The sequence below is a fragment of the Parasteatoda tepidariorum genome, chromosome 4, assembly GCF_043381705.1.
Source record: "Parasteatoda tepidariorum isolate YZ-2023 chromosome 4, CAS_Ptep_4.0, whole genome shotgun sequence".
NCBI classification, from domain to species: domain Eukaryota; kingdom Metazoa; phylum Arthropoda; class Arachnida; order Araneae; family Theridiidae; genus Parasteatoda; species Parasteatoda tepidariorum.
The window spans coordinates 28,560,443-28,584,746 of record NC_092207.1 but is presented as its reverse complement, the minus strand read 5'-3'; the positions used below and the strand labels follow the sequence as shown (position 1 = coordinate 28,584,746).

Below are 24,304 nucleotides of genomic sequence, written 5' to 3'. Positions count from 1 at the left end.
ATTAGTTACTTTATTTATTAATTTTATTTATTTATTTTGATATTTTTTATTTCTTAGTTTTTATTAGTTTTCTTAATTTAAAATTTAATATTTTTCACTGATAATTGCACTATTTATTTTTGCAGTTTATGCATTTTTATTTAAATAATTTTATTAATTTTTTTTTAATTTCATTTTTATAAACTTAATTTATCATTTTACAATTTTTAATTAACTTTAACTTATTATTTTACAATTTTTATTAGTTTTAAAAACTATCATTATTTTTGAACTTTAAGTAATTTTTAATTTTATTGGTTTATAATTTTTATACATTAGTTTTTTCATTTTAATGGTAATTTAATTAATTTTGAATTTCTTATTAATTTTCTATTAGTTTCCTAATACTTTTGTATTTTTTTATTGATTTTGGGCATGATGCATTATTTAATTAAAATTTTGTTAATTTTTATTTATTACTTTATGAACTCTTTTTATTAATTTATTTGTATAACTTTACTTTATTTGTTATTGTTTCTTTATCCTTTTATATTTATTTTTTCAAATAGGCACACCCACAATAATTTATTTAATGTAAATTGCCCGCTATGAATGCTATGAATGCAATAATTTTTCTAATTTTTATCATTTAATTTATTTTTTTTTATTCTATTCTTTTTTTTAATATATTCGATCGCTTATTCTATTCTAGTTACAATGCATTCTATTTATTTTCATTTATTTATTAATTACTCTTTGCTAATAACTTTGCTATTTATTAAATTTGCTCTCAATTTTAAAACTTATTGACTATTTTTCGCCGTTTAACTTACAATAATTTTACTTAACTTATAATAATTTATTAACGGCTTTTTGCTTTTAAATTTATTATTAAATTTTCTGCTTAACTGTTTATTTAAAATTAGTTTTTTCCTTTATTATTAGTTTATTCCTTTACTATCCATCTTCTTTTTATTTTAATGCATTTAACATAAAAATAAAAAGCAGATTTTTGCATAAAACATTTCTTGAGGAGATAGAAACAAAGTGAACGCATCCATCAAAACTATGATTTGTGCACAGCAAAATTATTGTTTCGCTTTTATTTCATTAATAAAAAATATTGTTTCACCAAATAATTGCACTTTTAGAGTTCGAGTTATTAGTTTAATTTGTTAGCAAAACGAAATTTCAGTTTCCAGACTATTTTAAGTAAATAGCTAATTTTTACGTAATCTATGTCAGATTTCGAAATTTTCTAATTATACTGGCACTATCAAAAACTAAACAATGCGCCACAAACAAATTAATCATCTCTTTTAAAATACACACAAATCAAGTTGTATTTTTTTTTCTTCCTTTTCAGAAATTAAGAGAAACTCGATATTGGCAGGAGATCATGGCTATTCAAAAACTCACAGCCAATATCCAATATCTTCGAAGAAGTGAAGAGGATAAAAAAAAAACTTCAAAGATAAGAGAAAAAAGATGTTTGATTTGTCAGTTACAAAATGGTTATCAATAGAGTGAAATATTGTGATTACTTTTCGAAACTCTTCACATTTGTCAAGGCAAAAATTCTGTCAACCAAGTGCTAATGCAACTGCATTCTTCAATTGTTAAATTATAAACTATTCTGCTGAATCTATATTTATCGTGTAATAGGTAATACATTTTCCCAATTCAAAATTCACGATGAAGTAATAAATAATTGATTGTTGTTATTAAGTAAATGGTTATTATAATTTATTGCTGTGACTGTGATTAGTTTCGTAAACTCTTCATATCGATCAAGGAAAAATCTCTGTCAACTAAGTTCTTTTGCAATTATATTCATCAATTACTAAGTTATATACTATTCGGGTGTATCTCCATTTATTGTAAATATTTTCGCAGTGACGCGAATGGCTCAGGGGATAAGGGGTTGGCCTTCGAATGAGGAGAGCCGGGTTCGAATCAAGCGATGGCTGGTCAATAAGAATCCGCATCCGGCTTGCACCGACCGCAGAGCTGAAGTAAAATATCCTCATGGTTCATAGACGGATCATGGGTTAGAATCCCCTTGCCGTCAGACTAACCGTGGGATATTTTAGTGGTTTTTCTCTCTATGTAACGCAAAAGCTGGTTAGTTCCATCAAAAAGTCTTGTTGCTGCTGTTGTTATTGTTAATTTACGTCGCACTAGAGCTGCGCAATGGGCTATTGGCGATGGTCTGGGAAACATCCCGGAGGATGATCCGAAGACATGCCATCACAATTTTAATCCTCTGCGGAGGGGATGGCACCCCCGCTTCGGTAGCCCGACGACCTGCACGCGAAAAGTCTTCCACAGAGGCAAATTTCTCCCAATACTTGATCCATGAGATCCCTTGTCTTTTGGATTGGATTCAAAATTACAAGGCCATGAAGTTGAACATTAGTAGTCGTGAATCGAAAATTGGGTCATCTGTTCAACAACGGTTATAAAATAAAATATGTATCAAAAGTGAAAACTATTGAAATAGTTCTTAATTTTCGTCATCTTTCGTAATTTCAATAATTTTCGTCGTTTAATAAATTTCTTAACAAGAATTGAAATAATTTCCAATTATTGTATGGAAGGTAAATATCGACAAAACTCAAGATTCCTGAATAACTGTTAAAAATGCATAATAGCTATATTAATACCAAAATATTTGCTAAAAAATGTATTTCATAAGATGGAAGATATTTTAAATAAAAGCTTTTAAGAGCGATACGTCGAGGACATTTTGTACATTCTACTAATATTCCTTATTCCTTGAAGTTTATGGAAGAATTATTCTCCTCACAGATAATTTTTCACAATCAACTCATCATAAATTTTTATTCTACTTTCAAAGAGTGTATAAACCATGATCCCTCACGTCAAATGAAGAAAAAAAGAAGTAAAATACATCATACGGTGGTTCATACACAAGAATAAAGATAGAAGTTACATCAATACTCCATGAGAGGTCAACTAAAAAGAAACCAAACACGCGGAAAGAAACTTTCTTCCAGCTTTTTTCCCCCGCTTGAAAAAAAAGAAGCCAACACACACACAAAAAAAGCAGCCAATCCCAAAAATCGCAGTCTATGTCCGTCTCTAAGCAAGCAAGCAAGGCATCTCATATGTCAAACAGCTTTGTGAGCTTGTCTTTCAAGCTGCGTTGCCCCTTGTCGAGCTCCGAAGCTTCGAGGGGCTGATCTCGAATTCGAAAGGGGGGGGGGGACGAAAAGGACTTTCAAGCGTCACCTACACATTACAGGGACAGATAAAATATGACCCAGGCTTGTCAACTGAATGATGACTAATTTGAAATATGTCCTTTTTACGCGGACATCCTCGCAAGGGAGAGGCACCGGTTCTAGCTGTCTCAGGCATTGATGGACTGCCGGACCATTCCGAAATTTTGCGCCCCTGCCGCCCCACCTCGCCATCACTCCATCAAGAAGCCCCACTGAAGGCCGCGACAGTTCACCCGACCCTAACAGCGGATAACACTCCCCTCGCCCCCTTTTTCCTTTCTCTGGATTTGGTGAAAGGGTTTGGCGATAAATCGCTGCTATGGTATTAAAAACTATTCTATGTGAGTATTTTAGTTCTGCCACTTTGTATGAAAATCGGATATTTGTCCGGTTATTTTATGTTAGATCAGATGTCAAGAATAGTGGGAAAGTATAAGGTGGAAGGTTATTTTGGAATATTATTACTTTTTTCACATAACGTTGATTGTAACTAAGTTTTGCAGATATGAAACATAAAAACACAAACTGGTTTGGTAATTTTTAATCGTATTAGAAAAAGTTTAAGAAAACAAAACAGTCAAAAAGAATAAAAAATATTGCGTAGAGTCCCTCCGCGCGGAAGAAGTTAAACTTCGCAACTTGCGACGTTAATTGTAGAAGAATCAGCAGTCGTAGAAGGATCACTAGTTCTATTTAACGACTCTTTTTCCTGCTCCGCTCGCTTCCGTGCTCTGTAATCACGGTAATATTGTGCATTTTTCCTTCGTGGACCTCTTGAACCAGTGGAAGTGATTGTGGTTGCCTCATCGTCTCGCCATGGAAAATGTATTTGTATTAATAATGTATGTGAATGCGTCATAATGTAATTTCGAAAGAGAAAAACTAACAATCAATTGATATTCGCAAGAGACGTACCTTGACATAACCTTAAATCCGTCGCATTGTCCGTGGGATTGTTTTCACTCATTTTTTANATCCTCGCAAGGGAGAGGCACCGGTTCTAGCTGTCTCAGGCATTGATGGACTGCCGGACCATTCCGAAATTTTGCGCCCCTGCCGCCCCACCTCGCCATCACTCCATCAAGAAGCCCCACTGAAGGCCGCGACAGTTCACCCGACCCTAACAGCGGATAACACTCCCCTCGCCCCCTTTTTCCTTTCTCTGGATTTGGTGAAAGGGTTTGGCGATAAATCGCTGCTATGGTATTAAAAACTATTCTATGTGAGTATTTTAGTTCTGCCACTTTGTATAAAAATCGGATATTTGTCCGGTTATTTTATGTTAGATCAGATGTCAAGAATTGTCGGAAAGTGGAATATTCCGGTTTTCTCGTATAACGTTGGTTGTAACTAAGCTTTGCAGATATGAAACATAAAAACACAAACTTGGTTTGGTATTTTTTAATCGTATGAGAAAAGGTTCTCAGACAAATCGGATATTTGTCCGGTTATTATATGTTAGATCAGATGTCAAGAATTGTCGGAAAGTGGAATATTCCGCTTTTCTCGTATAACGTTGGTTGCAACTAAGCTTTGCAAATATGAAACATAAAGACACAAACTTGGATTAGTATTTTTTAATCGTATAAGAAAAGGTTTACAGACAAAAATAATAAAAAAAGAAAGACAAAAACAAATAACTGTACTATTTTTACGCTTACTGCATTCGCAATAAACAGCAATGTAATACTGATGCTGATTCTTATGTAACAAGATGTTTCACCTTGCGTAACGCTGAATAAGATTTACGTAACACTGTTTACATAAACTTAATCGATACAAATTAAGAATTTTCTTAAAATTGATGAAGGAATCGATTTCAAGAAATCAGTTTTATAATAGAGCATTCATAGATTTAAATTCCTTTCACTTAGTTCATTAAAATTTAATAATCATGTTTTTTCTATAAATTGTTGGAAAATAATGTAATATTTAAAATTAATTTGGAAAATTATCTTTCTCCGACTTATTATTTTCTGACGCTTATAAATTGGGGCATCAAATAATATTCTCCAAACCACCATTCGCATATGAACAATTAAATATCGTTTTCTGTCAATAAATGATAAAAGCTCAAACGAAAATATTTGTTTGTAACAATTAAGCAGTTATTTTACGGCAACAGTGTACACAATAGATGCATCATTAAAAGATCGTTTGTGAATTTTCTCTGTTTCAGTTCAACTTTCACTGTACCCTGTTGTGTTCTGTAATTCGTTTCAAATTAACTTCTGATGCTTTTCACTGAAATAAGTGGTTTCTAATGATTGTATTATTTGATTTTTTTTATTTTTTTTTAAAGAATTTTAATTTTGTTTGTCCTTAAGGAAATAAAATTGTTTCTTTTTCTCTTCATTTTTTTTTTGTCTGCCATTCGGTTCCTTTCTTTAATGTGTTAGTTAAGCTTATAGAAATAAAACAATAGTTTTGCTATATTTAATATCATTTATATCCCTTTTATTTAACTTTATAATTTATTTTAATTGCCCATAATTCATTTACGATAGAAAGACCAGATTTAACGGGATACCGAGTTCAACATTGAAATTTTTACTAAATATTCATTTAATATTAATAAACATAAAAACTTAATCAATACAAACAGAGCCGAGGTGGTTCAGGGGATAAAATGTTCGCCTTCCAATGGGGTGAACTGGGTTCGAATCCCAGCGATGGTTGATCGATTCAAATTCCGCATCCGGCTTCACAGACCACAGTGCTGATGTAAAATATCCTCAGTGGTCGACGGATTATGAGTAAGAGTCCTCTTGCCGTCATACTAACCGTGGTTTTCCTCTACATGTAACGCAAATGCGTATTAGTTCCATCAAAAAGCCTTCCACGAAGGCAAATTTCTCTCTATACGTGATACAGGAGTTCCGTTGTCTTCTGAATTGGGTTCAAAATTATAAGGCTGCAGAGTTGAACATTAGTAATCGCAACCCCCCCCCCCTAAAAAAGAGTCGTTTGTATAATGACGGTCATGAAATAAAACTAATACAAGCAAAACTCGGATTTAACGAAGCGTTTTTCTTAGCTACTGTAAAATTAAGTAAAAAAAGTATCAGGCAGTTTGGGAAAATCGCATTACCTTTGAAAGGGTTTCAAAATCTTCAAAAAATCAAAGTGTTCAAAAATTGCATGCAAATTGTTTGCGTTAGATACATAATTTAAATATATAATATAAATATGTAATATAAATATGTAATATAAATATATAATATAAATACATAATATAAATACAAACAATCTATATCGACTTTTGAAAAGTAGCAAGAAGAGGACCATAGTAACAGTTGCGGTAACAAATGAATAAGAAATGTTGGATGGTCATTAAAATGACTAAAAGAAGATGTTGTATATAAACCATTGAATAGATTCTACCTCTTACCTAAAGGTTTTCAAATCATAAAAACACGTGAATCATACGGTCTGATCTTCTCTTTAGTGTTCCATTCATTTTATCAACCTACATCTTTGATGATGGTTAAACGTAACGATTTTCCACAGAATTAAAAAATTAACAATTTTCGAATACGCTACGAAAATGTTTACCTTTGAAAAAAGTAGGATTTAGTTCTGCAATTGAAAAATTAGAAGAAGCTTCAGAGAGTTTTTAATGTTCAAATATAAGATTGTAAATGTTTAAAAATATTTGAGGGGAAAAAAAACACGGATGAGATTTAATAAAATAATTTCGTAATCCATGCTGTGCAGTTTTCATCAATAGTAGATCATCAAGATTTTAATATTATACAATTGTTGTAAAATGGCACAAAGTTAAATCATAAACAAAACTTATCAAAATCTTTCCAATTTTCACAATTGTGTTAACAGATAATAATAAAAGAAACTCATCTTTAATTATTTTTTAACTAATTTTTGTGCATTATACTTTCTATTTCGGATAATTTCAGTATTTTTTAATAATTTTTAATAATTTAATTAATTTTAGCAAGTATTCTGATTTTATTAACGAATGAGATTAATTTCTACGTTTGCGTTAGGAACGAATTCGACTGTATTACATTGGAACGAATTACAAATTATACTTCATATTTCTGAAATATAACTATTTTAGGATATTTCAATGAAGGATATTTCATTAGGATATTTCATTAAAATGTTATAGATGTCAAGGTTATTATTACCATTATTATTTTGAAAAATTAAATCTCAATTTTACAATAGTTATTTAAATAACCATTTATATTACATTAATATATCATCATATTATTGGTATCGAATTGAAAATAAATATGAAGACATTTAAACATTTTGGATAAAAATGCGAAATTGTTTGCTTTTAGATTTTACTGTCAGGATTTCTTGATTATAATATGAAAATCATTAAAATTATGTTTTGATTTTACCAAAAGCTGAACCAAAGTGTTCTTTATATCCTCTTTGAAAGAAGCCCATTTCACTTTCACAGGCATAAGTATAGTAAGTTTTTTTTTAAAAAAAATCCATAAAATTTTCACAATTGTTTGATTTACAACGCAGCAAAAAATTACAGAATTTTATGATAAGTACTTATGTATGCAATATTTCTCACAAGTTAAGAATGTATCATAAAACACAAACCAGAAAATAAAGAACCGGATACTTGAAGCTCAAATTTAAGTGATGCCATTTCATAATTCAAATTAATAAAAAAAAATGTCGATAAAAGTGCTTAAAATTTATTACACTCATGTTTTATATTTTAAACAGCTTTCTTGAGAAAGTAACAGGTAAATTTTTTTATCAATATCATCTTTCGGTGGAGAAAAAAAGCACTACAACAATAACTATAACGAGCTATGTAAGGATTAAAACTATCCCTTTAAAACCCTGCGTGCTTCAATTGAAGCCTGGCATCATATTTCATATTCTTGAAGAAAAAAGGCGAATTGCAAAGATATTGGCAATAATTTCTCATCTCTTCTCCGCTTTTTTTTTTCAAGTTTATAGCCTAAAATATAATAATAATAATAAAAAAAGGTGAGAGATTTGCGATGACACTCGCCAACTGGTGTGAAATATAATAATACTCCAGCCAAAACACACACCAAAATGGTTCGTTCTTTAAAGGATATATATCGTCATTCTTTTTTATTCTGAAACTAACCCATAGAAGTTGCAGCTCCTCAACCCATCTTTGGTTCTTTGTTTCCTTGACTTTGAGTGATGGTAGAGCTCAAACTTAGATGAGGCAAAAAAAAGGTGAAGCATAACTCGCTCTTGGTACATAATTTATTCTTATATATTGAAAGACCGTATGACAAAAGTGACCATAAAGTATAACGTGCTTTGCTTCAATATGTAAACGTACCGTATCACAGATAATTTTTTTTTTGGTACCTGGCATCTTTTTTTTTTCCTTCCACTTACGCCACCTGTATAGTTTGTTCGGACAATACCCGGGCATTTAGAGAGGCATTGTAAGAGGGTAGTCTTGCAGAATGATCCTGTGAGCAATAGAGGGATTTGATCCGCTGCGGAAGAAAATAGCTGGCGATGAGTTATGGGCTAGTTTTCAGCTTATGGGGCTACCGTTCCCTTTTAAAAGTGCCACAGCACATGGTAATAGATCAAGGTGGACATGTCCATGGGAATTATGTAGGGATTGTTATTATATTTACAATATCGGGATATTTGATATGGGAGTCATGTTTAATACGGATGAAATATTATTTTTCTTTACTGCTTTCGGATAAAAAGTAAAAATGACTGCTTTGAGATTTGGAGAGTAGAAATTCATTGTGTTTAAAAACTTTTGGGATATGAAGCAAGAGTTAAGTTTCAAATACTTGAAAATTATTTGCCAAAATGAAAAAATATGTTGGATCGATTATAAAAGTTTTCTAATTTTCAAATTTACGTTATGAACTATCCATAACATTAATTATAATAACATGAATTATCTATAACTCGTAACTTAGTGATTAATATTATAGCATATTTTTGGAATATATTTTTCAGTTATATTTAATAATGAAAGACGAAAATTTATTTGCATCACTTGCATTTTTAATTTTTCTAATTTAGAAAAATTTTACTAAAAAGGAAAATGTGAACAAATGGAAAGGGCTATATTCGGAGAGTATGCCGGATGTTCAAAACTTCCCAATAAATCTAAAAGACTTTGTGTTCATATTCACTGTCACGTTCACAAATAATTTCACGTTTGGAGGGTAAGGAGAGGTTCATGAAATCGTGACAGTTTGTGAAAAGGAGGGAGTGTGTAGCAAGAAGTGTGACGACACAGTTAAGGACAAAGTAAAAACATTTTAAATCAGCTGATAAGATATTTTTATATTATTTGCTTGTATATTTTTTCCATCTTTTACATAAACATGAGTATATATGTAGATCATAATAATTGTTATGCATGCAAATGTATTTAAAATATAGTTTAAGTTGAAAAATACTATATGAACGATAATCTACGACGCAAGAAGAAATTAAGGTATAAATTTAAGATATAAGGTTATAAGGTATAAGGTTATAAGGTATAAGGTTATAAGGTTATAAGGTCTGATCTTNGGTTATAAGGTATAAGGTTATAAGGTATAAGGTTATAAGGTATAAGGTTATAAGGTATAAGGTTATAAGGTATAAGGTTATAAGGTATAAGGTTATAAGGTATAAGGTTATAAGGTATAAGGTTATAAGGTATAAGGTTATAAGGTATAAGGTTATAAGGTATAAGGTTATAAGGTATAAGGTTATAAGGTATAAGGTTATAAGGTATAAGGTTATAAGGTATAAGGTTATAAGGTATAAGGTTATAAGGTATAAGGTTATAAGGTATAAGGTTATAAGGTATAAGGTTATAAGGTATAAGGTTATAAGGTATAAGGGTATAAGGTTATAAGGTTATAAGGTATAAGGTTATAAGGTATAAGGTATAAGGTTATAAGGTATAAGGTTATAAGGTATAAGGTTATAAGGTATAAGGTTATAAGGTATAAGGATAAGGATAAGGCTTGTTCCAGAAATTAAGGTATAAATCTATGTAACATAGAGTGACAAGTGACAATAAGGGGGAGAGGTTAAGGTGAAGTGTGAAACTTTGCGTAAAAGGGGGGGGGATTAAAAACATCGAAAGAAATGTGTGATATCATTTTTGGACTGTCCCTTGTGTGACTATTGATAAAAGAAGAGAGACTTGTTTTCTAAAGGGTGCCTATTTTAAATATATTTAAGATAAAAATTTAAATGCATTAAATTCTTGTTTTACATAAAATAATAATAACCGTTAATTCATAAATTTAAAAAAAATGTAACATACAGCGTTTATAGTACTTGATGAAATTAGAATAACCCGTTTAGAAAAATATAACTATTTCAAAATAATGAAAAAAAATATTTTTTTTAAATAAAATTATACCATCGCTTCATTGAGATCATCTATTAACGATTGCCGGCAGAAAAAAAAGGGTAAAATGATACGTAAGAGGGTGGGGTTGACCAGTTGAAAAAAAAAGAGAAAAACGAGATGAAGAGAAGTACTTCCCTGGCAGATGTTCAACCTAAAAATGCCCGAAAGAGGAAAAAATATAATCCATAGAGAAAAAAGGAACACAACAACATCAAAAAGAATTATTTTCTGCACACACATACATACACATAGATCAAAATATAAATAAATAAAATAGTCCCCAAAAAAATGCGAAGTCAACCGAGTGTGACAGCAGAGAAAGACTCGGACGATTATCGCCCGAAATTACCCTGCCTGATTGATGAAATGTCAAACGAGAAAGAATAGATTGAATCTATAGTAGTGCCATGAGATGTCGGATGGATATCACAAGGGGGGGGGGCAAAAAAGGGGGAGTTATAATAGTAATAAAAAGTAGGGAAGTAAAATGGAAGGGGGTTGATAATAAATAATAATAAATAAAAAAGGAAAAAAAAGGGTGAGAGATGCTGAGGTCCGCCCTAGATTTTGGCGAGGCATAGGGTTGCTATTATTTTGGGATAATAGACGCCAAAAAATGTTCTACTATTCTATATGGCTAATAGATCATTATTAGAAAAAAAATTAATCTTTATGGATAAAGTATGGGTGAAATATTACCCCAGGTGCTGCTTTTTATTTAGACCTCCAAGGGTGGTAGTTTAAAAGATTAAGCAATTTTCCACTTTTTGGAATGCTGAGAAAAGATTCTAAATATGTAATTATGATGAATTATTTTGAGTTTTTGATTAATGGGAGTGTTTATCTTTTGTACAGTGGCTTATTAGAATTGTTTTAGATTAACAACAAGGAAAATATGGTAGATAAAATGTTGTATGTTGTACATGTAAAGTTTGATGGAAGCTATATTTTTGAAATCCTTATTTGACTGATTATCGAATGGCAGCTGCTATTAGAAACTGAAATAAAGGGGAAATCACATAAATATCATTTTCATCCAAAAAGTTTTTTTCTTCTTTTTTGCTAGTTTTATTATTCTGTGACACCTGCCACGTTATCATACTTACAAAAAAGAAGTTGAATTTTATATGTACTTAGATTACTATACTGAAAACAAATATACACAAAGAAAAACAGTATTGTCAAAACTACCAGAATATGGCAAAATTTACCGTGTTTCTAGTTTTATGGGAACACCAGAAAGCTCGGTAGTTTTTACCGAAGGGCATTGGTAATGATTTTGGTAAAATGAACAATAAAATACGCTTTATGTGATAAAATTTGGTAAATGTGTTAAAAATTAGCAACTTTAATATCATACCTTAGATCATGGCATATAAAATCATTTATTTGGTTAAATTTACTTTCAGTTTTGTACGTTCAGCTTTTTTTTTCATATTTAGTAAAAAATTACTAAATATGTGGTAATAAGAACTATAATTTTGAAAACCAAAATTTTCGGAAAACCGTTACCATATGAACGAAAACATTACTAAATGAATGGCTTAAATAATGCATATTTCGGTTTTATTAACCAGAATTATGGAGTTTTTTTACACCATAAAAGTCATTACTATACAGTGAGGTAATTTTACCAGAATTTTTCCCTCCGTGTACTTTTTGTGATTTTTTGTGAAAAAAATTATGTTAAAACATTATTAAGGGGGATAATTACCCATCGCATCATATCAAATCATGGTTTTTGACCCACTTTTAAAGAAAAAAGTAAGTAGAAACACATGGGAAAAAAATTTAAAAAAAGATCAAACTTTGAAAAAGGAGAAACAAAGAAAAAGAAAGCACAAAAAATTGAGAGAGAGAGAATGGGACTGCTATTGGTTTACTGAAAACTACATTCATTTTATAATTTCAGTTCAAATTTGTTATTTTTAATCATTAAATATACATTTGATTTTTTTACACAACTTTTGTTAGTAACATTTATGTAAACATTTAACTATTGGTGTATATATTGCTGCATATTTCTTTATAAGTATATTGCGAAGTATATATGTAATTATAGTAGGTATAACCTTCTTTATAGTGGGTCAAATCACCCTCAAATAGTGTGGTTTGACTATATTTGCGCAACTAGGAAAAATTATTAATGAAAGAGATAGTTTATAATTTATGTGATAATTAATAATGCTCCCCGATTATTAACCAAATAATCTTAAGTTGGAAATTTTATAACTTTAAATGAATTAGAAAAATATTTTATGTGGTAAAAGATTAAAAAAGGTGGTAAGGGATCATAGCTCCCATGTTTCTTTAATATGAAGAGTGGTATACTTTAAAAAAGTTCGAATCAAATTACGGTACTACGGTACTTTGGATTCATCATCTATAAAATTAATTTTTACCATAAAATATTTTACAGTGGAATTTAACAGTAATATTTATTTTGAGTGATTCAGTGATTTTACGATAATTATTACTGTAAAAATTAAGGCATGTCAGATTTTATTGTTCATGTACCAGAAAAAACAAATTCTACGATAAGAAGTACTGGCACTCTGAATGCCGGTACTTTTTATTGTAATTTGATTCGGAATTTTTTACAGTGTAATGCGGCAATCTGCAGATGCGGATTGTACTGGTTTTTAAATTTTTGAACTTTAATGATTCGGAATATGATATATTTTTTGAATGAAATTTAAAGAGTTGTGATTTTATATTTTAAATAAATCAATCAGAAGGTTAGGAAAAAAACTAGAACCTTCTAAAAACTTGACCCTTTTGCTTTTAGTACCTATCTCCTACCATTTTGATAAATAAGTTTTAAGTTTGGCAAAAATGGGCTGTCAAAAGTGTTTTATACATTGTTTTATATTAAACAATATTATTCCTTACTTTATTTGCGTTGTTCTACCCATAGATCATTGTAGGCAATAATTATTAAAAGATACTAAACCATTTAGGGGTACTTCAGAAACATATTTTACTCATATTTTAAGATTCAGTTTGTCATTTCGAGAATAACATTTATTCATAAGTCTTTAAAATAATTTTAATCGGTAAAATAATTTTCATCAATCCAATGCTAGTATTCATAAAGTTAAGTAATATCGGGTTTTTGAAGAAACCTTTTTTAAACTGTACGACACAATACAACAATTGTAAATAGTGAAATTTAAAACAAATTTAGAGCTTATGAAAAGTTCTAATCAATTTGCTAAATAGAATGAAGTGAACGTTCCTTTCTTTAACGAATTATATTAACTACGGACTCGAATCGGTTGTTACATTTATTGAATAATAAATGAGGTGATCTTGTTCGGTACTTTTTTCCGGCCATTTCATTCCAAATTTTTTTTTCTGGTGCTATTTTTTCTATCTTTATTTTCCTGCAGAAATAATCTAAACGCCTATTTTATTTTTAACAAAAATTAATAACATAAAATTATTAATATTATTATTACTAAAAATCTTTTCTGCTTAAAATGAAATTTGAGAAGCTTAGATAAAGTTTAGACTAAATTTTTTAAAGCAAATAAATTTAATTTTAAACCATTATTTTGATCATTCAGTTTATCCAGTTAAAATTCACTTAAAGTGGATTCAATATTGTTAAATTGGATTCAATATTGCTGGGGTCTCTCGCCCAATTAAATTTATATTTAACCATTTAAGGGAACAAACGATTTCAAATTTCCACAAATTTGCGAATTATGTATTTTTGTAACAAAATTAAGAAAATTTTTGCATACCATTCGGATTTGGCTTTTATGAATAAAATAGTTTTTAAAGGTATTTTAACTATTATTTAAGCAGTTTTGTGCCGATCCTAATTAAATTTATTTTCAACCACTTATATACAACAAAACTTAGATTGTTCTAAAAGTTTCGGAAAAGTATTTTTTATAATAAAGTTTTAAAAAATTTTATTTTTCTTTCGGATGCGGCATTCTTATGAACTAAATAGTTTACAAAGATATAATAACTATTATATAGATAATTTTTAACGAATCATACTTAAATTTGTGGTTTTACCATATAAAAAGTTTCTATTTTCTGTTACAGCAACGCCCTCATCATATTTTCAACACAAATTATGTTATCAATTTTATTTTATTTTATTTTATGATCTGGGCACATTTTCTTATCATACTTTCAGTGCAGACTTTAATGAATTAGGGGAAAGCATTTCTGAAACAATATTATTCAGTGGTTCAGCTATAATTGACTCGAGAACATTGACAATCCAAAATGGTTATTTCAATTAAGATCTTAATTAAATTTGTGATTTCACCACACAAAAATTTTTTATATTTTCTGTTAAGGCAACGTCCTCATCATATTTTCAACACAAATTATGTTATCAATTTTATTTTATTTTATTTGACACGATCTGGACACATTTTCTTATCATACTTCAGTGCATGACTTTAATGGATTTAAATTAGGGAAAGCATTTCTGAAACAATATTATTCAGTGGTTCAGCTATAATTGACTCGAGAACATTGACAATCCAAATTTATCATGGTTATTTCAATTAAGTTATTTCAATTATGATCTTACTTAAATTTGTGATTTTACCATGCAAAAAAGAGTTTCTATTTTCTGTTAAGGCATCGTCCTCATCATATTTTCTACACAAATTATGTTATCAATTTTATTTCATTTATTTGACACGATCTGGACACATTTTCTTATCATACTTTCAGTGCATGACTTTAATGGATTTAAATTAGGGAAAACATTTCTGAAACAATATTATTCAGTGGTTCAGCTATAATTGACTGGAGAACATTGACAATCCAAAATTATCATCGTTATTTCAATTAAGTTTCATTGTTAAATTTTAGGAAAAGGGCAAATTAGAGTGAGTGTCACTTTATTAGGTGAGCATACAAGGAATTTGAGACAGCTAGCAGACACGAAATGTTACATAAATCATTATTCACTTCGATGTATAATAATTAGTCACAAACTTCACTCAGTTGCTTCATGCGAGCAAAGTTGATTTGTTTGAAGCCTGAAAGATCATTATGTCATGATGATACTGGAATGGGACGCTGTAGCCTAATTATAGCATTTTCACGTCTAACGAGTCTGGAAAAATTATTTTTATTCTTTCTCCAGAAGATAATTTTCGTCTTTTTTCCCCCTTTTTTTTGTTCTTCGACAGACAGGGATGGTTCATCAAGAGTTAGCTATGACAGAATTAACTAAGTGTACGACTTGTTCTGTAAGTGAGTAATGACTTTAAAAAGAAAGTAAATCGCACTTTAGAAAATGTGATATTTTGTTTTTGTTTTTTTGTGTACGGAAAATGAATCTATAATTTTATGTAATAAATGAAGCAAAGTTGATGGGTCAGTATTGATTAGCATGTTGTATTTTCTTACTTTATTTGTGATAAACTAACCAATTCCTCATTGTGCATGCATAGCATTTTTATGTTTTCCTCTGTAACTTCCGAACTCAAAAAGAAAAAAAAATTGCAACAAACACAAGCAACAAAGTAACAATTAGCAAAATAAGGAGCAATAATATTTCCATGGTTTTTGTTTCAATAAAATTTATGTTTGGAAATTTTTTTTTCTTATCTAGGATTTTTTTATTTTTAATTTTCAGCCTTTGAAACTAATTTTTACTTTCATACAAGTGTTTTCATATTTGAAGAGCAGAGGAAAACTATATTTATACTTTCTCCAGAAGATAATTTTTTGTCTCCCCCCCCCCGTTTTTTTTGTCCTTCAACAAACAGAGGTAGTTCATCAGGAGTTCAACTATGACAGAATTAACTAAGTGTACAACTTGTTTTTAACTGTAAGTAATGACTTTAATGGGCTGGTATTGATAAAAATATTATCTAGGATAAGAGTCAAATATAGTAACAAACGCAAGCAACAGAGTAACAATTAGTCAAATAAAGAGTAATAAAGCGTTATTCGTAGTGTTATCTAAACGTTATTCGTAATATTCAATAAACATTAATTGCAGTGTCGCGTAAACCTTATTTGTTTTGTTGTGCAACAACTGTATATCTATTAAATATTTATATAATTGAAGTCATGCAAACAAATGCATCTATTACAAAATAGATTTCCAGCAAACAATTCTACGATTATTTTTAAAAAATGTCAATTTTTAAAAATGCTCGGTTTCAGTTTAACAAATTTATATCTATGAAACATTAAAAAATTGCCTTCGCGCAAACAAACTTTTCGATTTTAGTACACATCTTACATCTCTTGCTCCATGATTTTTTAAAAAATACTTTGTTTTTACGAATTAAGTTTAACAAATTTTTATATATTATTCATAAAACTGCTCGCTCGCAAAGAAGGCTTTTGTTATTAAATAGATTTTTGTAAATAATTCTTCCATCATTTTTCTATAAAAAAATGTTCAGTAGTTTAAATTTCATGGAAAATAGAATTGGAGTTTTTAGTGGAATTAATTATTTTTATAAATTGATCATGAATGTTACTTTTTTGCTTAATTCAAAATTTTAAAAACAAATATATAAACTAAAACAAATTGCGTGTTTATAAAGAAAACTTTTGGTTGAAAAAAAAAATAAAATCAATGCATGATAATTACAAAAAATATCTGTTAAAACACGACGCTAGCAAGTTTTATCGTTTGAAGCCTCAAAAAATTTAAACAAAGAGGAAAAACATTTTATTTGTAAAAAGAATACTTATCAAGACTTTATTAAATGGTTTGCAGACAAAACATCCATTCCAAATGTTTCTTTTTTTTCTTTTTTGCCAAAAACATCAAAACAAGATCAATGTGAGCAAACACTCAAATAAAATCCCGCACACGATCACGAAATTGAAAACATCAAAACAAAGACATTAAGGAACTCAATGCCAGAGAGAGAGAAGAAAAAATACAGAAAATGGCATCTAACCACAACCGTAACTAACAAGAAAATTTAAAAAACAGGTCTTAATCGGCAAATCATTAAGCCTTATAGAAATGATACTGTTTATACTATCTGCAATAAGGAAAATTGTTCTAGAACCCATTTGTTCAATAATTGCTGATGAAATCTTAAAAACGCATATTTCCTTTTTGTTATTATTCAGTTAATCTGTTTATCATATGCCACGTTTCGTCAGTAGGTGGGTCCACGTTGGATGAGGTTTAAGGCGGTCAGTAACCTGAGCGCATAGAAAACGATTCGATCAGTTAAGGATTCGAACTTATTATGCCAGCAATAAAAAGCCAATCTTTAAATTATCGTGAATTCTAAAAGATCATCAATTTTATAAGACTCTTTTTTAGTTTGAAATTACTAGATGCTTAGATCGATATATTGCTTTGAAGTATTATTTTATTTTAAATGGATCATTTTTGAAGAATAAAACACATTATCGATAAAAATTTCTTCAAGAGAAATTTTTAGGGAATTGCGCTTTATGATTTAAGATGTTAAATAATAAAATAAAAAGTAAACATTTATAAATAAGTGAAGCTTTTTTTTTATTAAAAATATTTCTATCAAATATTGCTTAGCAGAAACAATATGTAAAGAAATAAAAAGAAAAAAACAACTTTCACTGTAAAAAATTTCCGGTCAAATTACGATGTAAAGTACACACACTTCAGGTGCATTATACGTAAAATCCATTTTATCGTAAAATCCATTTTTACCGTAAAGAATTACCATTAGAAACATTTTTAAATCTCTCGTAATAAAGTTAATAATAAAATTAAAAGTAAACAGTTTTAAATAATTAAAGTTTTTTTTTATTAAAAATATTTCTATTAATTATTGTTTCTCAGAAACAATATGTAAAAAACTAAAAAGAAAAAACCCTTTTCACTGTAAAAAATTTCAGGTCAAATTACGATATAAAGTACCGACACTTAAGGTGCATTATGCATAAAATTTATTTTATCGTAAAATTCATTTTTACCGTCAAGTATAACCATTAGAAGCATCTTTAAATCTCTCGTAATAAAGTTGATGTTTTGAAACCCGTTTCACTCAGTAGAGTTTAGTTAGAGTTCTTATCTTCTTAGTTACTCCCTCATTTATTTTTCAACAAGCACTGTAAAAAATTCTAGATCAAATTACTGTATTAAGTTCCGACACTTCGTGTGCATCAACCGTAAAATCCATTTTTACCGTAAAGTATTATACCGTAATTTTAGCAGAATTATTCATATAATTAGAATGGTTCAGCGATTTTATGGCAATTATTACTCAGAAAATTACGAAATATTATCTTTTTTGCTCTGTAAAATGTTCCAGTAAAAATAGATTTCACGATAAAAAGTACTGCCCCCTCACGAGTATCGGTATTTTTCCTTAAATTTAATTCACAATTTTTTAAAATTTATATTTTAAGTGTGTTGTGGTTGTACCTTGGACCAATATCTGATCGATTTTTTATGCAAAATGTAATAATTCAAATAACTTAAAAGTTTTGTAAGAAATACACAATACGTTTGCCTATTACTAAAAATTTTTGTGAGTGTGTACTGTCACGTTTCTTCAGGAAGAAATATTTTTGAAGCAAGAAAAATCAGTCTAAGGTTCCACATGGTTTTGAATTGAATATAAGATTTAATGGCACAAGGTCCAGAGAGGACATGCTGCGCCAGACACGCGCACCCTGGACCAACACTCATTGTGCTTCGGGTAAATTGGATTTTGCTCCTTAGATAACTACCATTTTCTGTTCTTTACTTTAAAAATTGACGGTCTAAGTCATAATATAATTTTGACCTTGGTCCACCACATATTGTACTTTGGATTAACTTTCTAAAAATGAATGCATAAAATCTAATGATCCAAAGTACAATATATGGTGGTCCAAGATCAAAATCATCTTGTGACTTGGACCACCATAAATAGTACTTTGGATCATTAGATTTTATTCCTTTGGATAGCACTAATTTTAAGTCAGTTTTTTTTAAACTTGTCGATCCAAGATACACCATGGTCTTGTATTTCAGACTACCACATATTGTGCTTAAAAACATTGGATTTTACTTTTTGGTTAACACTCATTTTGAATTCTTTTGTCATAACTTGCTAATTGATTGAATTTGAATATATTCGTGTAATTAAACGTTATCTTCAATGTCGCCTGTATAAATTAAAACAGATCAAACTGATCAATGTAATACCAATCAATAAGTACATTTGTATATTCATTCAAAAATTTATAACTTCGCAGAAAAACTGAAATTTTCTACATATTGTGAGTAATATAGTACACAGGGAAATATATTTCTGCTAACTGTATCTGTTGCACAAATATTGGACCAGTCTAAGGTGCAATACAGAGACTTTTCCAAGAAGCGACGTGCATACTCTTTGATTTTGCTAAGCCTAACAAATAAATTAATTTTTAAAAAAATAGTTGGCCGAGAAAATTTTGTACTTATCTACTTTTGATCTGTTTTCAAATATAATTTTAATAAAATTTTATTTTAAAATCAAGCTAAATAAAATTACTCAGACGGTAGAAAATCAAGAAAGCTATAAAAATTTATCATAACAAAAATATTAAGAGGCTTAAAATGGGACAAAAAAAATTTAGTTTTTGTTGTATCATTCCTCCTTTTTTTTCCTATTTTTCATTTTTTGCAAAAGGGGGCGTTGAAATTCCTTTTTTTATTGTTTTTACATAATAAGTAGAGCGGTGATTAAAAAAATATTTAGAACTTAGGACCTAAAGTTTCACGAGCCACCGAGCAGAAAACAATGAAATGGACGAAAATATAGACACTTTATAATAATGTTGACATTTTACTAAAATTTGAGAAAATTTGAATGATTTTATTGTTCAACATTCTGGTATTATGGTTCAATTTCCTCAAACGTTCTTGTTCTCATCTCATTTCTCAATGTTTCTTTCATCATCTTTCACAATCTTGTACGTCCATCATTTTCATCAGAAAGTTCTCGTAGTCTCCTTAGCTCGAAGAAAAAGGAAAAGGACTACATCGTTTCCAATGACTGATTATCAATAATCATCGTATAGAAAAATCTCTCCATTTATCATAACTTTGAAACAACACGCTGTTGACCCTTTAAAAGATTATTACACGTTTTCCCTATCTCACCTTTTCCAAAAACTCTAAAACATCCGGACATCTTATCACATCACACAGATCTACTGTTTTTGTGTTCGCAAAGTTGTAGGAGGAGATATCGAGTTTTAAAAAAAAGTAAAAGTGTTAATAACCGCTTTGAAGAAAATAAATCACCTAACTAGGTTTTGTGCTATCATAAATATATCATCCTGAACTGCAAAATAACTCTTTAGTTTTTTTCATTTTTCTCGTTTAATCTGTTGTTTATGGCCTAAGCCATTTTCTTGGAAATTCATTGTTCCAACTAACGATTTACACTTTTTATTTCTTCCATTTTTTTTCTGGAATGTAAATTTCCTCGTAGATTTGTAGAATATGTGAGGGTAAACGTAATCTTTTTTTTTTTTTCTTCTTGTTTCGAATCGTTACTTTGTTTTTGATGCCTATGTTATGATGAAACTAAAGTAAATGAACTGAATATAAACAAAGAGAACATTGAATTTGATGCGCCATCTTGCGTACACCAAGAAAATTAGAGACGGATTAAGAAGGATAGTGACTTATTTTGTCAGATGGAATTTTGATTGTAGATTACTGGTCGGAGTAAAAAAAAATTCTTGTTAATCCTAAAGAAATCTGCATTTGTTGTATTCATGAGATTTAATTCATTATATTCATAAGATTTAATGAATATAAAGTTGAATAAAAACTGCATTTGCATTTTATTTGGACTAAATCATATATCTTTTATGGAATTTAAGAGCTATTATTATTTCCTTTTTATTTGAAGCAGCTGCTAATAGTTTGTTTGTTTTCTCACTTCACCTATGTTTATTTCAAAATGTATGAGAAAAAAGATGTATAGAAAAAAAATATAAAAGCCTTTTCTAAGCAAAATATGTTTCACTATTTACTTTTTTTGAAGCTAAAATATTTATACAAAGTTACAAATTCAAATAACTTTGAAGAGAGCTAAGGATTTTCATTGGTTAAGAGTACAATATCAGTCTTATTTTGATGATGACTTAAATTTTTTAAAAAAAAGGAAAAACAAAAAAACATTGAATTTATATACTTATTTAAGAAAAAACAAAGAGTACAAAGAAATTTTTTTCTCCAATTTTTTATACATTTAAATCTTTAAATTGAGATACTAATGAAGCTTATTTTGTAACGAACTAAATATTTTCTTTAAGTAAGAGTACAGTTACAGTTATTTATTATTATTATTTTGTTTTTGGTAACTTGAGTTTTATGATGAAATAATAAACTGATTAATTTATTAGCCGAAATTTTTTTTTAAATCTGAAAGGTAACATTTCTTTTTCTATTATTTTCAGTACTGTAACTCATTTATTTAGTTAAAAATTTCAATAAATAAGCCCTTTTTATGTATTTTAGTTCTGACAAATGGTATTTTTATGGCAGCGGTATACAAACATGAAATGTTAATAGTATGAAAACTTTTCGTATTTTAAGGACTTTTAGTGTTGTTAATGGTATTGGATTCCTTGAAACCTTAGAACAACCCTATTTTCATAAAAGGTTATCATAGTTTTGGCGATAAATGTGTCGAATTTTTTATGCATTCTTGTATGATTTTGGTCTTCAAAAAGTTCTTCATACTAGATTTGTTAAAATTAAAAAATTATTCAAATTTTTTGCAAGAATAGGGGAGAGGAGAGCAAAATTTTTAGTTTGGATAGTACTTTTAGAACTGAAATTTCTTACCTTGATTTAATATTTTAATTTTCTTAAGATAACAATTAAACAAATTTTACTAACATATGGATTCACTTTATTTTGCAGGAAAGAAAGGCGAAAAAAGTAATAAATGGTAAAATAACTAAAGAGAAAAAATCTCATTATTTTCTCAAAATCAATCAAAATGAGACTAATCAATAAAGCTGAGGAAACATGAAATAAAAAAAAGATGAATTTCGAGAGAAAAAACTGACACAGTTTCGAAACTAATTGTCTTTTCTTCATTTTCAATATGTTTTGTTTCCATGCATTTTTCTTATTAACTGTAGCATAAAATAGTCATGAAAACGCATAAACAAAATAGTAATGTAGCTATAAATAATAAATTAGTACTAGTTACGGTTAACAAAAGTAATTTTTTCCCTCAACTTTCGTTACACCTAAACTTACCAATTTACATAATGATTCCGTTTCTTAGAAATTTCAAACTTCGAGCATCGACAGTTTCAGAAACATTTATTTCATCTTTAATTACAGTTGATTTCGACTTTTCTAGTCATAAATATCGTCATTAATTTTCGTCAATTTTGACATTTAAACAGTTAAACTTGGAATACATATCAATCAGAGGCATTCATTAAAATAATAGACATTAAGTCATATTGACAAATGTCATTGTACTGACACGTCATTTATTTTGCTTATGAATATTCCTCCTTACTTATTCAAAATCAACTGTCATTGGTTACTCAAACTTCGATATTAGAATAACAATGACCAAAAAAAAAGTAGAAACAATTATGATTTAATGTTTAAGAACGCCATTTGTATGAAAGGGAAAAAAAGGAATGTTATTGCAAAAGGGATTTCACAATTTCGTTCCTTTGCCCTTGTTTCATAATTCTTTCATTCGCTATTGAAATTTCCATTTTCCTCTTTGCCTATATTTTTTGTTTTCTTCTTAAATTTACCGTTTATGACTGAAAAAGTTCATTTTCCTCTTTCCTAACAGATTAAGATTTCGTTCTGTTGTTTCCTAAATTTATTATTATATAATTGGAAAAATTCATTTACTTCTTACCTAATAGATTATTATGTTTTGTTGCTTTCTTAAATTTACCATTTATGATTGAATAAGTTCGTTTTTCTTTTGCTAGTAGATTAATAATCCGTTTTGTTACTTTCTTAAATTTACTACATATAATTGAAAAAGTTCATTATCCATTTACTAATAGATTTGTTGGTTTATTAAATTTACCATTTAAGATTGAATAAATTCGTTGATCTTTTACTAGTAGATTAATAATCCGTTTTGCTGCTTTCTTAAATTTACTGCATCTAATTGAAAAAATTCGTTGCCCAAATTCAGACTTAATTTGTCCATTGTTGAAATTCAGATATGCTGGTTTCTTAAATTTAAAATTTAAGGTAGATAGTTAAGATTGATAAATAGATAAGTTAGTTTTTCTTTTACAAAGTAGATACCAATAGATTAATACTCCGTTTTGTTGCTATCATATATATATTCGTATATAATAACATATATGACTATTAAGAGTAGGGAAGTAATTGAGAATGTTCAATTTTAGTGAACTAATAGTATATGAGATAAGATTAATATTTTTTTTCTTCATAATTTACAAATACAGAAAAAGTCTCCTACAGTTTAAAAGTGAAAGAAAAAATAAAATAGAGAATAAATTAATATTAATACTACCTGAAGGAAGTTGAAGTTAAAGCTTTAAAATCAAGATTCCAAAAAGAAAAGAAAAAAATCGAATTTTAATGTACGGTGCAAAAAAAAAAAAAAAAAAAAAAAAAAAAAACCCGGCTAATAACTTTTAATCTAATGATCGGAATCTATCTTAATGATTCGAGATAGTGACCTCAAATATGCTAATTAATTAAAGCAGATGATATTTAACGCACTTTTTCACACTGAACATATATATA

The 24,304-nt window shown here is 28.8% G+C and overlaps 2 long non-coding RNA genes across 3 annotated transcripts in view; one reads left to right on the top strand and one right to left on the bottom strand.

Annotated features, from left to right (window-relative positions):
* Nucleotides 1-24,304, bottom strand: part of LOC107441792 (uncharacterized) — a 102,418-nt gene that overhangs the window by 25,590 nt on the left and 52,524 nt on the right. The gene's annotated exons all lie outside the window — the stretch shown is intronic.
* Nucleotides 1-24,304, top strand: part of LOC122270444 (uncharacterized) — a 232,076-nt gene that overhangs the window by 198,007 nt on the left and 9,765 nt on the right. The window contains exon 1 of one of the 2 annotated variants that reach the window (XR_006225802.1): nucleotides 8,341-8,435. The exons of the other annotated variant lie outside the window; for it this stretch is intronic. This is a non-coding gene — a long non-coding RNA (uncharacterized lncRNA). Of the gene's footprint in view, nucleotides 1-8,340; nucleotides 8,436-24,304 lie in introns of those variants that run through there. 2 annotated transcript variants of the gene reach the window in all.